The 23,933-nt window shown below is 39.8% G+C and overlaps 1 protein-coding gene across 9 annotated transcripts in view; it reads right to left on the reverse strand.

The window, feature by feature from the left end:
- Positions 1-23,933, reverse strand: part of NRCAM (neuronal cell adhesion molecule) — a 277,791-nt gene that overhangs the window by 160,906 nt on the left and 92,952 nt on the right. Inside the window, exon 3 of one of the 9 annotated variants that reach the window (XM_054505345.2) lies at positions 8,166-8,240. The exons of the other annotated variants lie outside the window; for them this stretch is intronic. The gene's annotated coding sequence lies outside the window, so the exon portion shown is untranslated. The remainder of the gene's footprint in view (positions 1-8,165; positions 8,241-23,933) is intronic. 9 annotated transcript variants of the gene reach the window in all.

The following is a 23,933-nucleotide window of genomic DNA, read 5'->3' on the forward strand; positions in this document are numbered from 1 at the left end:
CACATTCTTTTCTAAATGGCAACTTTGTTATTTTCAGGGCAACCAGAAGTGTATGTGGCCACCTTTACATGTTGCTACTCGAAATTCTCTTAGAATATTTTGGCCAGTTTCATAGACGTAAGACAGGTTCATCTTCGCAAACACCAATGTATTACCCAAACACTAAGAGATTTCCATTACCTGTGGTGTAAAATCCTTAGTCTGTTATTCAACATCCTGGACAATCCAGCCCCTACCTGTGACTCCATTAGTCCTAAACACCCCCAGGCCCTTCCGGCTAGACAGGGCTCTGATCCCAGCCCCCACTACGCCAGGCCCGTCCAGCTTTGCACCTCTGTTGACTCTGTTTCCAGACACCACTCTTGGAATGTGCCCCTCACTCCTCGCCCTTTGTTTAAATATCTCCCTTCCATCAGAGCCAAGATCAAGTCCATTTGCCCCCATGACCATTTCACTGAGGGGCACAGTCATCGGAGAACTGCCTCTCTACCCGCAGACCTTATCATCTAGCATTTCTCTCACATTTACTACCTTAACTTTACCTTTTGAGAGAGGTCATTTTCTCTTCCCATCTCGAATTATAAGCCATTTCTGTGACCTCTAACACCAAATGAGCTTTGCACAGAGCAGGTTCCTATGAACCATGAGACCAGCCAGTGAATGTCCAGATGTGGCTGTTTTCCTGCATGTGCTTCTGCATGTGAACTCATATACAACTGGAGAAAAATATTCATTAAATTCCAATGGAAGCATCTTCGCCTCCTCACATACTGATTAGCGAGAATAATTAGTTCTTGGCTCTGTGCCCTGTTTCCCCTGCCAGTGCCCACCCCCCACCCCCGTCCCTCTTCACCTCCTGTCTTCCCTGTAGTACTCTTGCAATCATCCCAGCATCTCCCCCAAGTCATCTGCCACTGTGTTTCTTTCTCCCTAGAACTTCCCTCTTCCTCCGTTATTCTGCCATGTTTCCCCTGCCTCTTCAGCTCATTTATTCTATCTATTCACAAAGGGGCACAGTGGTGAAGAAGTCTGGGGCCAGACTGTCCTGGGTTCAAACGCTAGCCCTGTCCCCTCACTGGTTTGTGAACTTCCGTCTTTTTGCCTCCTTCAAGGATCATTTTCTCCATCCACAATCTACCTCAGAGAGTCTCTAGGAAAAAACAGTACAACACACGTAAAGCATTACCTTATTTATTAGCAAATACTTAACAATGTTAACTTTTAATGATCACTTTCTATCTCAACCCCCGTTTTATAAATTCTTTATCTTAAAATTTTGTTACTTCTCCCACTCTTATTTTCCTACTATTTATCATACAAATACTCTCCACCATATCTTTCCTTTCTTCATTATTTAATGATTGAACAAGAAAACAGAAAAAGATGTTTAATCAGTAAAATACAGTACAATGGAATAATTAACAAAATAGAAAAACAAAACTGGAAGCAATTTTGTTTACCAGCATCTCCTTTATCCAGGACTCTTCATCAGCTTTACTCTTTCCAAGTTCATTGTATATCTTATATTTTTTATGTATGTGTGCACATAAATATATCTATATCTATATATCTATATGTGGTTGTGAGTAAGGGCGCCTGGGTGGCTCAGTCAGTTAAGTGACTAACTCTTTTTTTTTTTTATTCTTATGTTAATCCCCATACATTATATCATTAGTTTTAGATGAAGTGTTTCATGATTCATTGTTTGTGCACAACACCCAGTGCTCCATGCAGAATGTGCCCTCTCAATACCCACCACCAGGCTAACCCATCCTCCCACCCCCCTCCCCTCTAGAACCCTCAGTTTGTTTTTCAGAGTCTATTGTCTCTCATGGTTCGTAAGTGACTGACTCTTGATCTCAGCTCAAGTCATGATCTCAGGGTCCTGGGATCAAGCCCTGAATCAGGCTCCACCCAGCGGGGAGTCTGCTTCTCTCTCTCTCCCTCTCCTTCTGCCCCTCTCCCTGCTCACATTCACCCTGTCTTCTAAAATAAATAAATAAATCTTAAAAATAAAAAAAAATTTTAAAAGACATTTGTGCCTTAACTCCTTTTATTCACAACCATATCCCTAAATATAATGTAAGTTCTGATTGGCCCACTACAGTACAAAGACATCCTTTTTAAGAAACAAAATATCCATACAGGAAATAGGAAACCACTGGGACGTTTGCCCATGTCTGGGAAAGAATGGGGGGGGGGGGATCCTCCTAGATGAAAAGGACAGGATGAGCAGAGGGAGGGAGGGACAGAACCTGGTCTGAGCAGAAAAGAGAGCTTATCAGTCCTGGGCTCTGTCATCCGTGATCAGTGTGGAAGGTGACAGGCATGACCAGATCACAGTCCTGCTGAGATGAGAAAGCTGACCCGGGGGCATGACCCAATGGACAGCTGTGTCTGTGACTGGCTCACACACACCTGAGAGAGAAGGCTTGCTACCAAACAGCATCCTCCCCCACGGGATTTCTTTCCATTATTTTAAAACAGTATCTAGGTAAGCAAGGGATGGTAAAACGGGATACCCCTGAGATATTTAATATTTTCTATAAGAGGAGGTATGAGAAATGAGACCAGCTAGAAAATGGGGAAATTTGACCACTTTGCTATTTATACATTAGGACCTGATTGTGTAATAAAAGGTGGCATTTATTGAATCCTTCTATCACTGTTTTAGGCATATGTGTGCCTACTAACTAATTTAATCCTCATGATTACACAAGGATGCATTTCCTAGGACTACTGCCATTTTGCAGAAGAGGATGCAGAGAGTCAGAGAGGTTAGTAACTTGCCCAACGTCACACAGCAAGGAAACCAGGGGGTTGGATTCTGTTAGTGTGCAAACTGTCCTGTTAGTGGGTGGCATCCACCCCTTCAGACCACAGGTATTGTCCCATCGGAATCTGAATTAAACCTCACACTAATCATGCCATTCAAAGCACCTCTCCCCACTGGCTTTATAAAGCAATGAATTTTTCAGCCACTGCCGTATTTCCCTTCGCAGGACAGAGAGGAGAGTCTCTATTTTTCCCCTCATAACATCAAGAAAACCGAAGACAAGAGAGCGGCAACTTCCCCTTCCAATTCCTCACCTGGCTGGTTCACGTCCCTTGACTCTGTTCCACCAGCCTCTTCTGTTTCGTTTTGTTTCGGGGTTTTCACTGTCAAGACAGGGGGCTGGCTGGCCGGCCACCAAATAAGGGAAAGTAATTTTGAGAATGCTCAGGAGATCTCAGATTTAACTATTCTGATTTCTCCTCCAGCCTTCAGAGGTGGAAAGTACTGCGTATCTCACACCAAAGTCTCCATGGATATGGGCAAGGTTTCATGCTCTTAGAGCTAAGTCCAGAGTGGTGATGTGAAAAATGTCTGTTAGTGGCTTTCAGATTTATTTTTCCCTTCAGCTATAGCACAGAAATCTTAGTATTGCTATAAAACGACTGCACAGTGTCCTCCCATCCCTCAAATTCTGTTCCTGGGAAAGACCACAGCTCACACATAGGATGATCCATGACTCAACATCTCTCTTCATGGTCCACCCTCCCTTGCTTAGCTCCCCTTCCTCTTCCCATTTTCCATAGGCAGCAGAAGGGGTTGCCGTGGATGGCGATTAGTAAACAGAACAAAAGCATATTTTCAATGACCTATCTTGAAATCAAAACACTAATTCTGAAATGCCTTTCTTCCATCTATTTGATTTGAAATGACCTCGCACACAAATGCAAAAGCCTTAGACCCATTTTGTTGTGGTCCAGACGATGCTTGCAGCCCATGACCCCAGCTTCATTGAAATGATCCCTCTCTAGTTCAAGGTTTTGCTGACTCCATTTTCCATAGTTAATTACTCATATTTAAAAGGTTGTCTAATACCACCCAGCTCATTTACATAACTGAAGCAGGAGTCCATGCCCGGATCTTAAGCTTCTTCTCCCTCCAAGTGCCCCTTCCCAGCTGTCTAATCCAATTTGAAGCTTTTTGTGGGGAAGCGTCTGTCATTTGCTATGTCTGTTTCCTTTTGTATGTATTCAGAAGAAAGGATGCAATGTTTACAAAAATACAATAACAAAAAGCATAGAAGGCTTCAGAAGGTGGAAACTAGAGAGATTAGCTGATTTTAAATGATCTGCAGGGATTAACTAACAGCTAAAACTATTTGCCTTTCAAATAATATTATATGCTGATTTTTTAAAAAATCCTGGGTGTTGACTGCAAATATACTAAACATTACAAGATTTTCCTGATTTGTCCTCCCCATACTCAATATCGTGCTAGCCAATCACACAGTTTTCCAGATCCTTCTAAAGTTCTCTAGAAGCTTAAAAATGTTCTCCAGGATTTTATATAAGAAACCCAACCCAATTCTCTGTAGGCCCACTAAACTTAAGCTCCCCCATATCCTGATACAACTTAAAAATTTCCCAGACACACTGAAAATTCAAGTAAAGTACTGAATGTAGAATCGTTTTTGCCTCAAAAAGCAATAACTTTCATATCTCTTGAATAATTATAAATAAATAATTTCAAACAGTTAAATAGATTACTTTCTAAATTAGGAGACAATTTTAGTTTACCTAGATAAGACATAAAATTCTTTTTTTTTTTAAAGATTTTATTTTTTTTATTTATTTATGAGAGACAGAGAGAGAGACAGAGGCAGAGGGAGAAGCAGGCTCCCCGCGGAGCAGGGAGCCTGATGCAGGACTCGATCCCAGGACCCTGGGATCATGACCTGAGCCGAAGGCAGACACTTAACCAACTGAGCCACCCAGGCGTCCCAAGACATAAAATTCTTAAGAGGGGTTTTCTGGTAAGTTATTAACAATAAAAATAAATAATAAAAAAGGAACATTTTGTATTATAGTGGAAAATTGTTCTGCACCTCTGATGTTTATATAACTTTTTTCTTTTTTTCTGCTGCTATAGAAAGTCACAGAACATACTGCTCTCCTAAAACAGCAGAGGTTCAGACCAATTTATAGTAAAATTCAAGAAACTACTCATACTCTTTAGTTCTACTGACATTTGTCTCATAAATACAATTTCCTAAATAATTATGGAATGACTATTATGTGAAATGTACCATCTTAGGGGTTGTTGGGTATAGATAAAAATTTTATAGCAACCATTTAGCTTACTTTGCCCATTTTATAGTTGAGAAAAACCAAAGGAGACACAGACAATCAGAAGCTGGGTATGAGCAATAAGGTCTTAACCTTATTCCTAAACAAAAATACATTTTAGAAAACAGGGTATCAGTTTTGCTGTCTTTAACTATACAAAAGAAAGGATAAAGAAGAGGGAGAAGCCAAGAAGGAAGGCTTGATAATGACTCTACCCAGAGAACAGGATCAGCCTCAATCTGTGGAAGCTTTTTTGTTTTTGGTTTTTTGTTTTTGTTTTTAAGGCAAAGGGCCTGATGCTTTTATTTATTTATTTAAAGATTTTATTTATTTGAGACAGAAAGAGAGAGAGAGAGAACAAGCAGGGGGAGAGGCAGAGAGAAAAGCGACTCCCCGCTGATCAGGGAGCCCGATGCAGGGCTCGATCCAGGACTCTGAGATCATGACCTGAGCCGAAGGCAGACGCCCAACAGACTGAGCCACCCAGGTGTCCCAGTCTATGGAAGTTTTAATGAAACAAATCAGCAGCAACTAGGGATGGGGAATGTGGGCCCCTGATAGATTTTATGTGTTACAAAGAAGAAAAAGATGGAATAAAGAGGTGAATTGAAATGGAAAAACTGATCCATTCTACTGTTGTTATAAAATATGGACATAAAGCAAACTGCAATGAAAATACGAAAAAGTCCGATTCCTGATTCAGCTATGAACCTTAGTGATGCCGGCAAGCTACTCTATCTACTTTCTGGATTGTGATTTCCTCAATTATTCAGGGAGGTGTTTGACTAGGTATTTATAAAGATTAAATCTAGTACAGAATTCCCAGAATTCCATGGAAAGACTTTTGTCCTCAAATAAGGAAAACCTGCCTTATTGAAGCTGTTCAAAAATGACATGCATATCATTATAAAATCGTGAATTACAGGTTTGAGTTTTTATAATAGCAACTGATTAATTATTCCCCAAAACTCCTTGAATGCCGATCCATGGGCTCCCTGCTATGGACGGAATACTGCATTCCCCCCCCCACCCTTCAATTTGATATGTTGAAGCCGGAATCCTCAATGTGATGGTATTTGGAGGTGGGGCCTTAAGGAGGTGATTAGGTCATGAGGGTGGAGACTTTGTGAACGGGATCAGTGCTCTTTTTTTTTTTTTTTAAGATTTTATTTATTTATTTCACAAAGAGAGAGAGATAGTGAGAGCAGGAACACAAGCCGGGGGTTGTGGGAGAGGGAGAAGCAGGCTTCCCGCCAAGCAGGGAGCCTGATGCGGGGCTTGATCCCAGGAACCTGGGATCATGACCTGAGCCGAAGGCAGACGCTTAACGACTGAGCCACCCAGGCGCCCCGGGATCAGTGCTCTTATAAGAGACACAGAGAAATCATCTCTCTCCTGGCCAGCCCTGTGAGGGAGGATGCAGCAAGAAAGCAGCAGTCTGCCAACCAGGAAGAAACTCTCACTAGGAACCAAATCAGCAAGCACCTTGATTTGGACTTCTCAGCCTCTGGAACTGTGAGAAATAAATTTCTCTTGTTTAAGCCAGTCTGTGGCATTTTGTTATAGCAGCCCCCAAAGCTGAGTCATACATTGGCAGACACGCCCATCCAGCAAAGCTAAAACAGGGGGTGTGTTGGGGGAGCCCAGGAGTTGAAACTGGGGAGCAGATAAAAGCAGGCCAGGCCAACTGCTATGGCCTGCAGGAGCCACTGCTGGACATTAAGCATGAGATGAGGAGGTTTTTATTAGAAAGGTTCCTTTGGCAGCAGCGTGGAGGACAGGATAGGTTCAAGAAATTGCAAGAAGACTAGCTGTGGTCGTTCAGGTAAGAAATTATGCAGGGAGATGGAGAGAAGACAACAGCTGTGGAATTTATTTGAGAGGCAGAGTCAATGTGACTTCGGAGGAGTGGAAGGAATGTAGAGATATCTGACCCAATCCTTTTATTTTATGGGTGAGGACTAGACAGATTGATTTACTTGTTTAAGAATCTAAATTTAAGTAGTGGCAGAACTAAAACTAAAATTTAAGTCTTCTGATCTCCAGCACTCCCTCCCCCCAGACACAGGAGACTTTTTCATACTTTAAAATGTTTTCCAGGGAAAGGTAGTATTTTAGCTTCCCTAGCATTAGTTTTCCTCATTATAAAACATAACTGTACAGACTAAGTATTTTGTCATCCTTCATTAATCCATTTTTCTACACACTACATGGTCAACTAGCTGGTTAATTCCATTAGGTCGATTAAAAAAATACACAGTTTACAAAACGATAGTATATCTAACGAAAAGTGGTCATTGTTCAGTCTTTCATAAGAGAAAGTCAACACTACCGTCTGTAATTGAAATTTTTTGTTAAAAACTAATTGCTCAACCCCTTACTACAAAACCTGTTTCCTCAATTGTATATGAATCTTTTAAAAAATGTGTCTTTTGGTGAGATATATTTATTTGAATATTGAAAACATAAAGTGTAAAAAATAATACACAGATTTATTTTGAGACTTAAACATTCTTTCTTCTTACCACCTATTCATTTGTAAGCAGAGTACAGAATGTACTCGGTTTGGTGGCCCTCTTTCAGTCCTTCTGGCCAGTTTTCAGGAGGTTTGGAAAACTTAAGGGCCAGAAAGGCTGGAGAGGGAGTACAGACCGGCTCGCTAACATCCAGACCTGGGCTGCCCAATCCAGCAGCCACTAGCCACGGATGGCAACTGAGCACTTGAAAGGTGACTAGTTCACATCGAAATGTGCCGTCTGAGGACACATATGCTGGATTCTGAACATTTTGTAGGAAGAACAGAACATGAGATATCTCACTAATGGTTTAATCAATACATGTTGAAATAACATTTTAGATTTACTGAGTTAAGTAAAACATATTACATTAATTTTACCCATTTCCTTTTACTCTTTTGAATGTGGCTGCTAGAAAATTTAAAATTAACTATGTGGCTCATATTATATTTCTATATTGGAGTGTGCTACTCTAGACATTTGCAACATAGTTCGAGGCAGTAAGGCGTTCATAAATAACATCATAGCTACCGGGTGCATGGTAGAAGAGGCTGGGGAGATCAATTCTGTCCAGACTGGTCAGGTCAGGCTCCAACCCGCCAAAGCCTAAGAAAAAAAAAAATCCCAATAAAGTCCTGGCTTCCATCTCAAATTCTAGAATGAAAACCAACTCCTGAGGATTTGAGACCAGAGGATCTTCTAAGGATAGAAATTGCTCAACTAATCCTCAATCCTCAAACCCTACAAGTTCATAAGCTGAAGTATTACTTTTGTAACACAAAGGGATCCAGGATATGTCTATTCAGGGTTTCTTTAAGCCAGAAACTCCTGTTCCTAAGGATAGAGCCTCATAGAAAGTTTTGAGCAGCTTCCAAAAATGTGAAGAATGCCTCAAGGCTCAGCACATGAGGAGCTCTCCTTGGTACTGAGACCTCTGCTTTTGGTTGATCTCAACCTTGGCTCTCTGTGCCTGCAAGCTGCACTCCTCTGCCTTGGCCCTGTCTATTTGTTCTGCCTGAACACACCCAATCCCATACACTGTTCATAGCTCAATCCTTGCACTCACCACACTCTATGAGGGTATGTTTATTTACACACTCATCTCTCCCCCTGGACTCAGCTCCTTGAGGCTAGCAATAACATTCTATATCCATCTTCGTGCACCAAGTACATAAGTCGGTATAAAGTAGGCATTCAATAAATGAATACAGTCCTAGCTAACTTGTAATTGTGGCACTCTATGATCTGCTATATCTCCTATGTTGGGATGCACCAAGTATAGGTTAGGCTTTAAAAAAAAGATTTAAGGTGGGGCATCTCGGTGGCTCAGTCGGTTAAGTGTCTGCCTTCAGCTCAGGCAGTGATCCCAGGGTCCTGGGATTGAGCCCCACGTCATAGGGCTCCTTGCTCAGCGGGGAGTCTGCTTATCCGTCTCCCTCTCCTTTTGCCCCTCCCCCCGACTCTTTCAGGCTCTCTCTCAAATGAACAAATAAAACCTTAAAAAAAAAAGATTTAAGGTGTAATTTTTAATTTTTTTTTGCAGGCAGAGGTGTGTGTGTGTGTGTGTGTTTGTACAATGGGAAATTCGAGGAGGGGGAGAAAGAGCAAAGAGTCAGCAGAGGGGTAGGAACAACATATATTCAGAGCATGAGAAGATGAGGGTCGTGAGGCGGGGGTGAGGGTGGCGGGAGTAGGACATAAGCCTTATCTAGCAACTAAGGAGATTGTTATCCTTAGGCAAGGAGTAAGAGCCTCAGAAAGATTTCATTTAGGGGACTGATAGGATAAAAGGAGTATTTTAGGGAACAGTGTGCTGTGGGGGAGAGGATCAAAGGCAAACCCAGCAATTAAGAAGTTACTGGGATAATTAATAAGTGAGGAGGAAGGGCATCTTGGGCTTGGCTTATGTGGGCAGAGTCTATAGAAGTTTAGAATCGGGAGGGAAATGAGCTATCTCATGTGAGGGATGTATTAGTAAAAGAGCATTTGGAGAAGTCTGGGTATATTATGGGTAAAAATCCCTATGCACAAAAACCTAAGTACATTATTTTTTGCAAATTTTGCAATTGGGCTGATGTTATTCTATGGTCTAAAGACCGGCCAAGGAGAGTACTGGCTCACCAGGTTTCAGGTTGGTTGCATTACATTTTTATTACTGCTCTAAGCCCCACCTCTTTCAACTTTTTGCATATTGAAGTCACTATCCTTTTTACTGCTCTTTAAATGTGTACATAGTTATTAACTCTTAAATCTTGTTCTTAGTCAGTGATCCAAGCTATTTTTGGATCCTGTTTGCTATATATTGCATCCTTTAATTATGAATGGTTGGATACCACTTTTGCATGAACAGTAAGTACTCCCCTGTATTTTAAGAACATTTCTTTTTTTTTTAATTTATTTGAGAGAGAGAGTGAGAGAGAGAAAGAGCACAAGAGGGGGGAGCGGGAGAGGGAGAAGCAGACTCCCTGCCGAGCAGGGAGCCCGATGCGGGATTCGATCCCGGGACTCCAGGATCATGACCTGAGCCGAAGGCAGTCGCTTAACCAACTGAGCCACCCAGGCGCCCTTAAGAACATTTCTTATAATGAGATATTTATTTCTCTGCTCTAAGCCAAAACAGTCTCTCACCTGGATTGTTACAACAGCCTCCTAAACCACCACTTACTTCTACTTTTATTCTCATACAGAGGTCATGGATCGTTTAAAACAAAACCACATGGTACATACTGCTCAAAACCCTCCAATACCTTTTTATCATATTCAAAATAAAATCTAAATTTCTTGTCATGGCTACAAGGATCTGCATGATTGAACCCTTGTCTACCTGACCAAAGGCATTCCCTACCATTTACCCTGTTGCTGACTGTGCTTTATCCACAATGGCTCCTTGAATTCCCTGAACCTAACAAATCTTCTGCCCATCTCTAGGCCCTTAAACCAGCTGGTGCCTCCACTGGAGACCCTTCCCTCAGGTCACTGATGCTTCAATCCTCAATATTCAGGTTGCTGCTCAAATGTCAGTTTTTCAAATGCCCACCTCTCCCACCTCCCACTGAACTCTCTAAAATTCCATTCCTCTCCCCACCTCCACACCTTTCCTCCAATTTCCTTTCTTCATAATATTTATTATCATCTAAAATTCCTGTTCAACAATCTGGAGGTGCTCATTGTAACAGGACACTGCTGGTGCTCCTCTGGTGTCCCTGTGGCACTCATCCTCCCAGGCACACTGATGGCTTCCTGCTGTAGGGATCTGCCACTCTCCACCTGAAGGGTCGCCCTGGAGTGCTTGGCCACTGTGTGCTGCCCCAGTGTGGGACTGGACTAAAGAATGGGGAGTTGACACGTTGGCTGGGTTGACACCTCAGCCAATGACAATTGGAGTTGGTAGATATACGTCCCAGCCTCTTGACCACTTGGGTAGGACAACGCTGAGATATATTCTAAACAATCTCCCGAAGTCATGGTGGGACTGAGTTCCAATTGCCCACAGTGGTCACCTGCTCATTACTACACCCTGATTGGCTTTCTCTCTTCCCAATCTCACATAGTTTCTCCCCTGTGTGTGCTTCCTGGGACCAGCTCCCAGATAAACTACTTGTACCCAAATCCTCATCTCAGAGTCTCCCTTTGGGGTTACCCAGGTTACCTTCTTTTTTTCCTTTTTCTTTTCTCTTTTCTCTCTCTTTTACAATTTTAAATCTTTGCAAGTAGAATCACCTTTCGGTAGATGGTTATTATAGTTTAGACAGTGGTACATAAAATAGATTACTTGTCAGTTACTTGTTGACTGGGACCCCCAATAGAATATATGCTACCTGCTTGCCTACAAGCCTCTTTTTTTTATTCTCTACTATCTTCCTGGTGTGCTGAACAGTGCCTAGCTCAGAATAGGTGCTTTATTACACACTTGATCAAATGTGGTGTTGACATGGTAATATTGCTTCCCTTCAAGAGCCACAACTTACTACTCAGGGAGATGAGACATCAAGGTCTCTTCTAGAATAGACTATCCTCATCATTGGACTGTGGAGGACCCAAAGGCAACACTGGTAGATTCGAGGAGCAGCAACACCATTGGATTAACTAGAGCTCTCTCTCCACCAAGCACAGAATTTTGAATAGACTTCAGGATTAGAGTATATAAGACCCCATGTTTGTTTCACTTCAGTTTGTGACAACTCAAAAGGAGAGATGAATCCGTGGGGGCAGAATATGAGACTTATTGTTAATATGACAGGCTTAAACAATCAATGAAAGATTTACAGAGAGGTGCAACAAATTGTACCTCAAGACTGTAAAGCAGGTCATGCTTTGTTTTCTTTTCTTTTTTTTTTTTTCATGCTTTGTTTTCAATATGCTAGTTAAGGTTCTTTTTGGAATGAGATGGAATATAAGTTTAACAAAAGAAAACATTTGTCTTTTTGTATTTCCAGTGCAAACACTGCAGTGCAATTATGTGAATTGTAGGAACCCATTAGTCATCCATAGTGAGGCCCCTAAAAGACAATGTCACATAAAGCAGAGACAGCTGTGCCATCACCCTGAGAGTGCCTCGGGGCCTCAGGGACCCCTCTCAAAGCAGAGATGAAAAGACCACTCCCTCCCTGGCTGTGGAGTCGTTAGTGCTTGAATGGCACTAATAATAAGGCCACCATTACACGGATTATTACTATTATTATTATTATTATTATTATTATTATTTGTAAGAATGGTCGGTCCTCTAAGGATTGATTTGAGACTACTTTTTCTACCTAGGTCCTCAAAAGCTTGCAAAGTTAGGTTGTCAAAGAGTCAAAACTGGGAATTTTGCTAATTTGGAATACAAGATGTTGCATCCTATTATCAAATCCCTGGAGCCCACCAGTCCATTAAAATAATGAGAATTGTAATGTTTCCCCTGCAATATTAAGAGCATCTTAATTACTTAATCTCCAGTGAGTGGCATACATATAAATTTTATGCATAATCCAATCAAAGAGCTACTGAACAGCGCTCTGTGTTAAAGTCAAAGAGAATTTTCCTTCCAAAGGTGACATTTGGTTGCCAACATCAGAACCACTAAAGAAAGTGTAAATGCAGACTGCCCGTTGTCCCTGCGTGTTGGAAAGGCCGCTCTGCCTTTACTATATGTCTCCACATATATGGTTCTATGGAGGAAATAGATTTTTCATGTGACATTTTGGGACTTGGGATAAAAAAAACCTCACATTTAGCAATAATTCTATATTATTTTGCAAAATTTTTATTGACAATATTTTACTTGACAGGTAAAAAAATAAATTTAGGAACAATGCTTAGGCCAGTGGTAATTAATAAATGTGCGTATTTAGACACATATACTTTCTTTTGGTAAACACCATCCTTTCGTACTTTGCATGGCCCCCGTATTTTAAAATATTCCATATTTTTATAATAAGAAACTACAGTTGAAAATAAAAAGAAAATTGATTTGTCAACCATATAGCTCCACTTATAGTTTATATTTATTTTTAACAAAAACTTTATTTTTGTTCCCTTTATGCAAATTTATAACTATTTTGGTTCATCAAAAGAGAAGGCTCAGAATATATTCCAAAAACTGAGAATAATGGTGGCTCATTTTTACTGACAATCAACTCATGTTCCCCCTTGAGGCAAAAAATCAATTCCTCCCCTACACATTTGGATTTCAGTGAAGAGCATGACCTGGTTGTTCAAATAAAAAGAGTGGGAGTCATCTTGGATTGTTCTCTTTTTCCACACCTGTTTCTCTCTAGTAGCCACAAACAGCTATAAAATGTAAGCTTAAAAAAACCCTATCATTCACCTATGCATCTAATCCACCAGCAAATCCCATTGACTATGCTTCTAAAATATATCTCAGAATCACCCATTTCTCCCCAGTCTGCTCGTACCACTTAGTCCAAGTCACTGCTGTGCCTTGAGGACTATAACAGCCTCCAGTCGGGCCTCCTACAATCTATTCTCCACTTAGCACTAAAGTAATCTCTTTAAAATGTAAACCATGTTATGCCACTCCCATTCTGCAAATCCTCCACTGGTTTTCCATTTTCTTCTGTATGATTTGTTATCTGTCCCTCACCATTAGTTTACCAGCTTCTTGAAAGCAGGCACTTCTTCTGTCTTAGTTTCTCCCATACCCTCAGCTCCTGGAACACATGGCACGTGTGCAACAATTATTTGCTGAAGGAATGAATGAACAAGTTCTTCACCATGCTAGGCACCGTGCAAAGCACTTTACATGCATTGTTGCTTTGAATCGCCAACAACTACATGGGACAGGGGCTATTATGATCTCCACTGTACAGAGGAACACAGGGTTCATAAACTAGTAGGTAGCAGAGCTGTAAAAGTCCAGTAAGTACAAACACTTCACATAACTCCATTTCCAATGGTGATGTTAGATTGCTCATTTAGGGTTTTTGGATCTCAGTTTCCTGAGGGAAAAGGATTGTATACATGTCCTTTCCAACATTTTCTATAAATCAGAGACTCCTTGAAAATAAATCACAGAATCATGAAGTCACAGGTTACACTGGACAGCTTTCAAAAGTCTACTCCCAATTCTACTAGATATTGCTAAATGAAATATCCAACGATGCATAAAAATGTACCATATATGCATAAACTGTAAAATACATAAAAACATATAATGCTTAAAATGTATAGATAGAGTCCACAATAGCCAAACTATGGAAAGAGCCCATGTGTCCATCGACAGATGGATAAAGAGGATGTGGTATATCTGAAACAAATAATACATTATATGTTAAAAAAAAAAGATAGCAGGAGGGGAAGAATGAAAGGGGGGAAATTGGAGGGGGAGACGAACCATGAGAGACTATGGACTCTGAAAAACAAATTAAGGGTTCTAGAGGGGAGGGGGTGGGGGGATGGGTTAGCCTGGTGATGGTTATTGAGGAGGGCACGTTCTGCATGGAGCACTGGGTGTTATACGCAAACAATGAATCATGGAACACTACATCAAAAACTAATGATGTAATGTATGGTGATTAACATAACATAATAATAATTAAAAAAAGAGGATGTGGTATATACTTATACAATGGAATATTACTCAGCCATCAAAAAGAGTGAAATCTTGTCATTTTCAACAATGTGGATGGAACTAGACGGTATTCTAATGAAATAAGTCAGTCAGAGAAAGACAAATGCCATATGATTTCATTCATATGGGGAAATTAAGAAACAAAACAGATGAACATAGGGGAAGGGGAGGAAAAATAAAATGAGATGAAAACAGAGAGGGAGACACAAACCCTAAGTGACTCTTAACTATAGGAAACAAACTGAGGGTTGCTGGAGGGGAGGGGCTGGAGGGATGGGGTAATAGGGTGAAGGGCATTAAGGAGGGCATGTGATGTGATGAGCACTGGGTGTTCTATGCAACTGATGAATCACTAAACTCTACCTCTGAAACTAATAATATACTATGTGTTAACTAAGTTGAATTTAAATTTAAAAAAAAATATATATATAAAATAGGTTTTCCCAGGAATATATAAAAGGTTTGACATTAGAAAATACATTAAAATAATCCATTATATCAAAAGATTAAAGGAGAAAAACTAAATGCTCATTTCATTAACTGCAAAAAAATTCAATAAAATTTAATACCCACTCAAGATAAATCTTTTAGAAAACTAAAAAGAAAAGGAAACTTCTTTATCCTGATAAGAGAACTTTATCAAAAACTTAACAGTAAAGATCACAATTTATAGTGACAAGTTAGAAGCACTGCCTTTAAAAATCAAGAATAGGACAAGGATGGCCATTATCATCACTTCTTTTTTTTAAATATTTTATTTATTTATTTGAGAGGCAGAAAGAGCATGAGAGTGGGGGAGGGTCAGAGGAGAAGCAGACTCCCTGCCGAGCAGGGAGCCCGATGCGGGACCCGATCCTGGGACTCCAGGATCATGACCTGAGCCGAAGGCACTCACTTAACCAACTGAGCCACAAAGGTGCCCCTGTTACCGTCACTTCTACTCAAGCAGTGTACTAAAACCTTAGAGCAGTCAAGTAAGGCAAAAGAATGAATGGTAGAAATAATGGAATTTAAGGTACAAAACCAGCAATTCACAGATAGTATGATTTTTTGCAAAGAAATCTTATGAGAATCTACAAACAAAGTTCATAAAAATTTCAGCAATTTTGGTGGGTATCAGAATGTTCTTAAAAAGCAATTTCATTTCTGTATGCCTGCAACAAATAGTTTAAAAGTGTAAATTAAAATAATATAACACCATATACAAGATACCTAGGAATAAATATGATAAAAGATGTGCAAAGTTGTTGGGTAGAAAATTATAAAACCTCATTTAAGAATTTTAAAGAGCTCTGCTCATTAAAAGAAAGCCTCATTGTCATAAAGATTATATCACTGACTTCCAAAATAACCTATAAATTCGGCAAAATGCCAAACAAAAGCCCATGTAACTTATCCATGAAATTTGACAAGCTGATTCTGAAATGCATATTTGAAGAGCAAAGGGTCAGTGCATTTCTAAATGTATAAATATGATGTGAAGGTAAAGATAAGATCCAGAAGAACAGATAGAAGATTGATGACAGTTGTTATCTCAGGGGAGGAGGGTAAGTTTAAAGAGGGTGAGGGCAACAGAGGTGAAAAACTTTTATATCTCGTCTGTATAAGTATGGATTAAAATTTTTTAAATAACACAAACACATTTACATATTGCCTGAGTGATATATAAAATAAAAGGTGAAGAAAAATGCATGTATGATTTATAAAGTAATCAGCTAGAAGGCCAAATGTGAAGAGGAAAAATGATGTATATACTCCCTTTTTGCAAACGGCCCAGCAGCAAAGTGTTATGTGGCTGTGGTCTGAAAATCTGCTTAATTCAGAAACTGCAAAAAGATTATTTTTTAAAAAAATGAATCTTAGGGGCGCCTGGGTGGCTCAGATGGTTAAGCGTCTACCTTCGGCTCAGTGCATGATCCCAGGGTCCTGGGATCGAGTCCCACATCGGGCTTCTTGCTCAGTGGGAAGCCTGCTTCTCCCTTTCCTTCTACTGCTCCCCCTGCTTGCGCTCTCGCTCTGTCAAATAAATAAATAAAATCTTAAAAAAAAAAAAAGAATCTTACAGCCTGCCAAAATATAATGATACAGACCAAAGAGGAGCCAGAGGGCTTGACTCTGATTGGTTTATAAATCATATGCACAACACAGCGAGGTGTGTGGAGGCTGAGCGCGGAGGCTGATGGTTCCCAGTTCAGGAAAGCACCGAGTCTGCGTGGAGCTCCTGCAGAGCTTGGGCTGTAACACGGGCCTCCCTACTTTACTGAGTCATCACTCCAGCCAGGCAAGTATGGCAGAAAAAAAGGGGGTATAAAGTCTCAGTTGGGAACTTTACTTGGCAAATAACATTGTAAGTACAATATAAATACTTTCCGGTCTTTGGGTTTTTTGCCTTTTTCTAAAGCCCTTCCAAGATCTTCTTTGTTCTTAAGCCCTTTCACAATGGAATAGTACTTTAAAGTTTTCTTTCATTAAGTGGAGTCAACATTTTAGCAAAATCAAGCTCTTTTATCTCTTCATTGGACTTAGAAATTCATAGGTATATGTGAATATGGTATATGAATATGTGTATGTATATGAATGAAGCTAAAATAGTGTTCTTTTGGTTATTAAGATCTCCACCCCTTGAAAAAAAGTATGTATGGCAAAGAAGATCGGGGAATCCAGTGGATGACAGGGATCATCCATAAGAACTGGCTTGTCCTGACAGACTGTGTATAAAATCCCAGGAAAGAATTCTATGAATGGAACCTTAATAAGCCAATGATGAAAATCACAAATAGTCCTTTTCCCCTCACCAAATGTTCTTTGGCTATCCTTTCTTTTTAAGGGTTTAAAAGCCTGCCCAGTATTCCTCTATTCTAGTTTTTAAAAAGCAGGTGGAGGGAGTTGGCTTTAGTTGGTAAGTTTCAGATGGCAGCTTTGCGAAGGTCAGGTGATGTCAAATTAGCATTCACATAGATTCTCATGACCCACAATGCCCCAGCCTCTCTAGAAAGCTTGCATCTCTTGAGCTGGAGCCAGGCTTTCATGTCCAATGACTGCATATACACCAGATCTCTGCTTGCTTCAGCTTCAGTGTCCTCCCTGCACATTGTAAGTCACTCCCTCATGTCAAGGGGGGTTTGTTTACCCTATTAGCAAAACGAACTGAGTACTGCCTCTGGGCACATCAATGTGCCAGATGCCTTGGTTGGGAATTGTTGCCCGAGGACAAAGTCTGAAGGCATTGCCAGGATGACGACATCATAAAACCCCCAGGAGCTGGGGGATTATAATGGAGGAAATGACTTAATAGACTGCACAAAAACCTTTAAAAATCATTCCAGGGGCTGTCATGTTTTTCAGATTTGCATAGATATGTTTATAAGCTCAGGACTTGGCTGACAGCCACCAAAATTTTATCTCCTGTCACACTGTCTCATTCATTATCCCTTACAAGTAAGACATGAGGTATGTTAGAGATTTTTAAAGATGCTTAGATGGATCCCCCCCCCAATATTCCCCACTGTCCCATACCCTCCAATTCATCCATCCATCCATCCACCCATCCATCCATCTACCTCCATCTATACATCCATCCATTTAATAAATGCTTATCTAGGTCCTGGGGTGACAGAAATGAAGTAAATGGAAGTCTTGCCTTTAATGGGATTTATAGGCTGACATGGGAGTAGGATGTTCATAAACAGTGCCAGGCACACTGTAAACACTCTACAAACATAGCAATATAAATAACTATAATAAAACCAGGGGAAAGGCATGAGCACCATAAGAGAAACACAAAATGCTGCCAGGATAGGTGTGTAGAGAAGGAGAATGGCTTTTGTTATGGAATTTAAGGGGAGATCATTTTGATTCAAGGTGATTGGCTGTTGGTGACATTCCTGACTTAGGGAAAGGTGATAGCAAAGAATTGGGAAAACGTGGTGCATGTGAAGAAGAGAAAATTCTATTTTGCTGGATCACAGGGCATGGAAGGGAAGGGAAATAACAAGAGAAACTCGGTAAGTTATATAGATGTCAGATTTTCAAAGTCTCCAAATGACAAGTTAAAGAGTTTGAAGAGTTTGAAGTATAATCCTATAGAGAAAATGTTCAGATCTTCAGTGTCCAGTTTAATGAGCTGTGACAAAAATCTGCATCCATGTTAACAAATGACCCAATCAAGATTTAGAATACTTCCATTACCCTAGAAAATCTCCTCTTGTCTCATTCAAATCGGAATCCAGTGGCAAATATCCTGTGGCAAATGATGTTCTGAATTTTATTCCCATAGATTAGTTTTGTGTGTTCTTGGACTTTATAAAATACAGTCATTCAGTAGGTACTTTTTTTGTGTCTGGCTTCTTTCACTCAATATAATCTTTTTGAGATTCATCCATGTTCCAAAATGTTTTTAGGCAGGAAAAATAATACGACAACTATGCTCTGGATAATTAATCTGTCCCTGTATGGAAGTTTCTGAAGACAGAAAAATAATTTCAGCAGCATACTTCAGATAAACTGGATCTGTAGAAATGTACAAAGGGATTGAATGCAAATGAATATTGGAGTATGTGGAGGGCTAAGAACTTGTCAATTAACTGGAGAAGGAGAAGGGGGAAGGGGAAAAGCCAAAGATCACTATAAACTTATCTTCCCCAGTTGAACTCTCTTCAAGGTTCAAGTTTGATCAGCTGGTATTTCCAACAGGATTAATTAACAGCTAGCTGACTGGTCCTGAGAAATGGGGCCAGGTAAGTGACTGGCAAAGAAGGGATAGGAGCAAATACAATTTAACATTACATAGGACGATAAAAAGGAAGAAAATAAATAAAAGATAAATTTCAAAGATTAAAATATTTCTAAGGCTAAAATTCACATGGAAATGCAAGGGACCCACAATAGCTGAAACAACCCTGAAAAAGCAGAACAAAGTTGAAGGACTCATACTTCCTGATTTCAAAACTTACTACCAAACTATAATAATCAAGACAGTGTGATAGTGGCATGAAGATGGATACATAGATCAAAGAAACAGAATTGAGAGTTGAGAAATAAACCCTTACATTTATGGCTAATTGACTTTTGACAGTGGTGCCAGAACAGTTCAATGGGGGAAAGAATAGTCCTTTAAACAAACAGTGCTGGTATAAGTAGATATATATACTGTAAGAGAATGAATTTGAACCCCTATCTCAAACCATATACAAAAATTAATTCAAAGTGGATAACAGACCTGAATGTAAGAGCTAAAACTATAAAACTATTAGAAGGATGTATGGATTAGGAAGTAGTTTAGATACAACACCAAAACCGCATATGACAAAATTTTTTTAATTGGAGTTCAAATAAAAACATTTGTGTTCACAAATGTGATTGTTTCACAATCAAGAAAGTGAAAAGACAACTCACAGAATAGAAGAAAATGTTTGTTCATCATATATCTGATAAGGGTCTTATATCCAGAATATAGAAATAACTCTTCAAACTCAACAATAAAGAGATAATAGCCCAATTTTAAAATGTGCAATGGGCGCCTGGGTTGCTCAGTCAGTTAAGCATCTGCCTTCAGCTCAGGTCATGATCGAACCTGCATTGGGCTCCCTCTCAGCGGGGAGTCTGCTTCTCCCTCTGCCCCTCCCCCTGCTTGCGCTCTTTCTCTCTTTCTCTCTTTCAAATAAATAAATAAAATCTTTAAATAAAATAAAATAAAATGGACAAAAGATCTGACCAGACACCACACCAAAGAAAATATACAGACAGGAAGTAGACATGTGAAAAGATGCTCAACATCACTTGTTATTAGAGAAATACAAATGAAAACTACAATGAGATGCCATGCACACTTATTAGAAGGGCTAAAATCCAAAAACTTGACAATACTAAATGTTGATGAGGATGCAGAACAACACACTCTCATTCATTGCTAGTGGGAATGCAAAAATGGTAAAGCCACTTTAAAAGACAGTTTGGCAGATTTTTACAAAGTGAAACACAGTCTTACCATGCAATTCAGCAATTGTGCTCCTAGGTATTTATCCAATTGAATTGAAAACTTATGGCAATGTAAAAACCTGCATACAAATGTTTATAGCAGCTTTACTCATAATCATTAAAAACTGGAAGCAACCAATATGAATGGATAAGCAAATGCTATGTAAAGGAATATAATTCAATGATAAAAAGAAACAATGAAGCCACAAGAAGATATAGATGAATCTTAAATGCATATTGCCAAGCAAAAGAAGTCAGTCTGTAGAAGCTACTTATATATATTCCAATTACATGACATTCTCTAAAGGCAAAAGTAGAGAGACTATAAAAAGATCAGTGAATGCCAGGAGTTTGGGAAGAAGGGAGAAAGGGTCCAATAAGTAAAGCACAGGAAATTTTTTAGGGTAGTAAAACTATTCTGTGTGATACTGGGGATAGACTACATGATATTATGAATTTGTCAAGACCCACTGAACTTTATAAAGAGTGAACCTTAATGTACAAAATTTTTTAAAAATCATTTAGGAGGCCAGGGGAATCCCCAGGATGAAATGCAGAATATGACAGAACAATCTGACCATATTACAAATGCATCACACAACCTCAGTAAGTAGGAGGAGAAAAAAGGTGCTGACCAGAAGTCACTTTGGAAGTGGGTAGAGTCTATAAAACTAAAGGCCAAGGAAGCTGAATATAAGTACTATATTGTTAATAGACATAGCCCATGGGAATTGGGGTTAGCAATTCTGATACTTCCATACATATATACTGGAATTGGACAATTATTTAAATGGATGGCAGGTGACAGGAGTCAGATTTCTCACTGTGGGAGTGAGTTTACAGATGAGCAGGGGAAGAGACTAGAATGGTCCATGTGGTACTGGATACGAGTGAAAGACACTAGTATGAACTCAGGTTTAGCTTCCTATAGATACAGATGGTTACATACAGGAATATTTGCAGATATGTATATAACACAGGTTATTATGCACCCATGTATTTCCTTGCTCTGTCAGCTGAGACCTAGGGGCAATGCCATCCCTAGTGGCAATGAACACATCTAATGAGCAGATCTGGATTCTAATACCATTTTCTAATAAAAGGAACCAGAACTCCTGGGGAAATGGCTGATTCCAGGAGCAAGGCAGAAAATAGAAAGGATGAGCCTAGAGGACCTAGCGGTGACAGAAACTAAGAAGTCTTAAAAAGAACCCATCATGGGGCGCCTGGGTGGCTCAGTTGGTTAAGCAACTGCCTTCGGCTCAGGTCATGATCCTGGAGTCCCGGGATCGAGTCCCGCATCGGGCTCCCTGCTCAGCAGGGAGTCTGCTTCTCCCTCTGACCCTCCCCACTCTCATGCTCTCTCTATCTCATTCTCTCTCTCAAATAAATAAAATCTTTAAAAAAAAAAAAAAAAAAAGAACCCATCATGGTAGAGCTACATCAAAGGGACACAGGAACCAACTGAAAGAGCTCCTGATAGCAAAACTGGAGCAACTGGAGAAATAAGATAAATAAAGTAGTATTGGATCATAACCTAAAATGTGCAATAAATATCCATGAGTGCCTACCAACATAAATAAATAATTGAATAAATTAGAAAATGAGTAGAAAGGGACAAATCTCTTATGTTGAAGAATTCCAAATACTTTATGTAGGTATTCCACCCTCAAGGTAAAGTCTAACTCCCTACTTCTTCTTTAAGGTTTTTATTTATTTATTTATTTGACAGAGAGAGAGAGAGGAGAAAGAGCGCGCACAAGCAGGCAGAACAGCAGGCAGAGGGAGAGGGAGAAGCAGGCTCCCCACTGAGCAGGGAGCCCGATGCGGGACTCGGTCCCAGAACCCTGGGATCATGACCTGAGCCGAAGGCAGACACTTAACCAACTGAGCCTCCCTACTTCTTAAATATGAGCTGCTCATAGTGACTTCCTTCCAAAGGGTGCAATATGGAAAGAGGGAGGATAAATAGCCGAGAAACCTGACAAACACTCTCTCAGCCAAGTGATCAAGGTCAACAGCAACAGTGATGTTGTATTGATGGTATGTACCCTTGATATGATGTGTGAAAATAGTCCTCTATCATTGTGGTGTTCCTCCCAAAAACCCATAACCCCAGTCTCATCATGGAAAACCATCCCACAGATCCCAATAGAAGGACATTTTATAAAATATCTGACCAGTGCTCCTCAAAACTGGCAGAGTCATCAAAAACAAAGAAAGTAAAAAAAACACATTATGGCCAAGAGGAGCCTAAGAAGACACGACAACCAAATGTAGTGTGGTATCCTAAATGGATCCTTGAACAGAAAAGTAACAAAATCCAGGGAAATCTAAGTAAGTATAGAGTTAATAATAGCATATCAATATTGGTTTACTAATTGTAACAAATGCACCATACCACTGTGAGATGTTAATAATAGGGGGAACTGGGTATGCTGTTTAAGGGAATTTTCTGTACTACTTAGCAATTTTTCTGTACATCTAAAACTGTTCAAAAAAATAAAATTTATTGGGTGCCCAACTTTTGGTTTCCTAAAACTAAACAGTTGGATTTAACTCAATGATTACACAGCTGGACTTCAAACCCAGATCTGTCTGACTCCAACTTATTGTATTGTACCATACTATACTATTATGACCCTGTACTGTCTCAGAATGAAGGCTGAGAGATCATTAAATAAACCTGGTACAAAAGGCTCAAGATTTTACAATCCTAGATCAAAATGCATTATCTTCCATATTATTGTTGTACCCTGGAGTGACTGTATCCAAGGATGAACAAGAAGGACTGCTGAAGTGATTGTTGGGGGAAGATGTCATACACCTGATCACAAATGTTCAGATAACACCGACTCAATTCTGTGGCAGTCAGCCTCTTTAACGAGGATGGGAAATAAGAAGGTGAAGGTGGCTTTCTCAATCCACGATAAGTATGGAAAAGTGCCTGCTTGGCTCCAGTCAAATTATTTGACTACTATACCCAAAAAGCAATTGTCTTGAAATAGTATCCTGCCAAAACTGGAGGTTCATATTTTTAACACATAAAATTGAATAATCATATTAGATAGAATTTATATGCATAGCATTTTCAGCTTGAATTGATACCTGATTTAAGCCCGAAGAAAGTATTTGATTTATTATGTAGCATCTTACAAAACATCTGAGTTTTTAAGACTGATTAATTTCAAAATTAATAACTGAGGTTCTACCTGTGGGGCTCTTACAGCACCCACTAAGATTAAAATAAA

This window comes from Mirounga angustirostris, unplaced genomic scaffold (assembly GCF_029215605.1).
Source record: "Mirounga angustirostris isolate CCGP_5_RB_7025 unplaced genomic scaffold, mMirAng1.0.hap1 SCAF_12, whole genome shotgun sequence".
Classification (NCBI taxonomy): domain Eukaryota; kingdom Metazoa; phylum Chordata; class Mammalia; order Carnivora; family Phocidae; genus Mirounga; species Mirounga angustirostris.